Source organism: Apium graveolens, unplaced genomic scaffold (genome assembly GCF_009905375.1).
Source record: "Apium graveolens cultivar Ventura unplaced genomic scaffold, ASM990537v1 ctg6251, whole genome shotgun sequence".
Classification (NCBI taxonomy): domain Eukaryota; kingdom Viridiplantae; phylum Streptophyta; class Magnoliopsida; order Apiales; family Apiaceae; genus Apium; species Apium graveolens.
The window spans coordinates 33,510-36,972 of NW_027419321.1; the positions used below are offsets into that span (position 1 = coordinate 33,510).

The 3,463-nt window shown below is 41.0% G+C and overlaps 1 non-coding gene across 1 annotated transcript; it reads right to left on the bottom strand.

Annotated features, from left to right (window-relative positions):
- Positions 1-2,470: 2,470 nt before the first annotated feature.
- LOC141703116 (small nucleolar RNA R71) lies at positions 2,471-2,577 on the bottom strand. The gene has a single exon (XR_012567370.1). It is a non-coding gene; the product is annotated as a small nucleolar RNA R71 (small nucleolar RNA).
- Between the last annotated feature and the right edge of the window lie 886 nt (positions 2,578-3,463).

The window sequence follows — 3,463 nt, forward strand, 5'->3', positions numbered from 1 at the left end:
AATGCAGTGTTGTGTTGCAACAGAAGTTCCCTCCGAAGCTTAAGGATCCAGGAAGCTTCACTATTCCGTGTACTATTGGAAAAATGTCTTTTAACAGATGCTTATGTTACTTGGGAGCTAGCATCAATCTGATGCCTTTATTAATCTTCAAGCAGTTGGACTTGCCTGATCCAAAACTGACTTAAATGACCTTGCAGTTGGCCGACCGTTCTATTACATATCCGTGAGGTATTGTGGAGGATGTCTTGGTCAAGGTTGATAAACTCATATTCCCTGCTAATTTCGTCATTCTTGATTTCGAGGATAAGAAGATTCTCATAATCTTGGGGAGAGCTTTCTTGGCGACTGGTGATAAGTGGCATTTTATACCACTTAGAACGTCTTAAAATGGCTTAAATTGGTGTCTTGAAATCAAGTATTTTGTGTATTTGATGCGTTTTTCTAGTGTTTATGCATTTCAGGGTATTAGTGCATTTCGGAGGAGGAATCATCAAGAATAAGCCTTGGCATGTGTTCATCATTGTGAGAGGAAAAGAACGGGCAGATTACGGCAAGAAACGGAGCAAACCTGGATTTTTTCCAGTAGGGTCCTGCGCGCCCGCGCAGCAATGCTGAGCGGCCGCGCAGCAGCCTTGCGCGCCCGCGCAGAAATGCTGAGCGGCCGCGCAGGGTCGGGGAAAAGGATAAATTATTTTAGACTTCTACTTCTGTTTGGCTTCCAACTTCTATGTATCTGAGTTTTATGGGACTATTATATAAGTAGATTTGAGACGTTTTCACATAAGAAGGAAGGAGATTATGTTTTAGATTGTGTTTTGCGCAAGAAGCGAAGGAGATAAGGAAGAAGACCGATTTAGCACACTGCAACGAAGAGGAAGCATATATTCTTGTGATTTTTGTTTCGTTGTAACGTTGGATGCTAGTTTTCTTGCTTTGACTTATTTACTCTTGTGACGTACTCTGTTTTAATATAATTAGTTTAGTTATTATTTTCTTGTGTTTGTTTATCATGATTTCATATGAACCCATGATGGCGATAAGTTCTATTATGGGCTAATCGTGATCATGGGTTGCAACGGATTTATTATGGAATTCTTTAGTTAATTGTTTAATACTTTAGTGTGTGATGATTGCATGATATCTGGTATTGGTTGTGCGTATTCGTCTTATGTGCGTCGCGAACATATAAGATAGGGTGTTAATCTCTTGTGAAGCGACGGTGGATCTTGAGATTTAGAACTTGTCATGCTAGCATAGGTTCATGTACGTTGTGCATGATTAGTGGGTAACTCTAACAGTTTTATTTGCCCTATGTAATCAAAAGGAATAACTTGTGCTTAAATCGTTGTGTTGTCAATTTCTGTAGACATATAGGAACTCAACATAATTGATGACTATTCAACTTCTATCTTAATTGTGGATGTTTGGTAGAATGGTATTAGTACAATGAAAGTTGGCTTTTATCAGTTCCGTGTTATTCGATTAATATCATCACTGTCACATGCTAAAGGTAATAACAATGGCTATAGAAGGAAGTAATAATGAAGTTGTGATCTCATGAGTGTTTTATTATTGATAAATTGAAGTGTTAGTTAAGTGGTTAATTAAGTAGTAATTATAGTTAATATTTAATCAACAATTTTAAGTGTTATTATCTTAACATTGAGAAGTAATCATACATTGGTGAGTGAGTTTAATTAGACAATAACTTAGTCTGAGTCTCTGAGGAACGAACTAGAAAGTATTCTATATTACTTGCGAACGCGTATACTTGCGTGAATATTAGTGCATGTTTCGCCCTAACAAGTTTTTGGCGCCGCTGCCGGGGACTCGGCGTATTTGTTTAGTTTATGTACTTACCATCATTGGTCATTAGGACTCAGTGATTAGGACGTAGTAGTTAATTAATCTTTTCGGTTGTGTTTCAGGTACTTTAGCAAGCGTTTATGCAAACTCGTTCTCGTGCTCGCAAGAGGACTTTAGATACAGCTGAGGAGAAAGACGAAGTTCTTGATACTCCGGAGAAGTTAGATTTTGAGGATTCGGATTCAGGAACTGAGCAGAAAGAACCAGTAAACATGGGAGATCGTATTGTTCAAGCTGATCCAGCTCTTATGGATTTTTCTCGACCTAAAATGATGACATTCAGTCAAGCATCCTTCATCCGGCTATTCAAGCTAACACCTTTGAAATCAAGTCGGGCACTATTCAGATGGTGCAGAATTCTGTTTCTTTTGGAGGAGCGGCAACTGAAGACCCCAACATGCACATAAGGAATTTTGTCGAGATCTGCAGCACTTTTAAGTATAATGGCGTGACTGATGAGGCTATCAAGTTGAGGCTTTTCCCATTCTCACTGAGGGATAAGGCTAAAGACTGGTTACATTCTGAACCAGCTGGGTCCATCACTACGTGGCAAGATCTTGCGCAAAAGTTTCTGGTGAAGTTTTATCCAATGGCAAAGACTGCTGCTATGAGGAGTGCTCTTACTCAGTTTGCGCAGCAACCTACAGAATCTATGTGCGAGGCTTGGGAACGCTACAAGGAAATGTTGAGAAAATGTCCACATCATGGAATGCCGGATTGGATGGTAATCACTGGTTTTTATAATGGTTTGGGGGCCCAATCTCGGCCCATGCTCGATGCAGCAGCTGGGAGCCTTATGGGCTAAAAGCTATACTGAGGCGTATAATCTTATAGAGACAATGGATGCAAACGAGCATCAAAACCCAACTCAGAGAATGACGTCAGGCAAGGTCGCAGGTATTCTGGAAGTTGATGCAGCCACCGCTATTGCAGCCCACTCCAAGCGCTATCAATGAAGGTTGATTCTCTGGCTACGTATGGAGTTAATCAAATAGCTATGGTTTGTGAGCTTTGTGCAGGTTCTCATGCTACGGATCAGTGTTCTCTTGTCAACGAATCTGTTCAGTATGTGAATATTATCAGCGACAACAGCAGCCTGTGCCAGCGACCTATCATCCTAACAACAGAAATCATCCAAATTTCAGCTGGGAAATAATCAGAATGCTATTCAGCCACCATATCAGCAAGGAGTGAGTAAACAGTTTAACCCACCTGGATTCCAGCAACCACAGCAGTATGCTACAAGGCAATCATATCCTCAACAGGGAAGTGCAGCTGCACCTACTAGTGCTGATTTTGAGGAACTTAAGTTGTTGTGCAAGAGTCAGGCGGTTTCTATCAAGACCTTGGAAAATCAATCGGTCAATTAGCCAATGCAGTGCTCAATCGTCAACCTGGCACTCTTCCCATGACACGGAAGTACCAGGCAGGAAGGACTAAGAGCAAGTCAAGGCTATTACCTTAAGGTCTGGAAAAGTAGCTGATGCTGAAAAGGCAAAGAAGTCGAAGCTGAAGTTAGAGATGAGAATCTAAAGCAAAGGAGAAAGTGGCGGAACCAGGATGACTACTGTTGAACACACTCTGCGAGGCTAATACA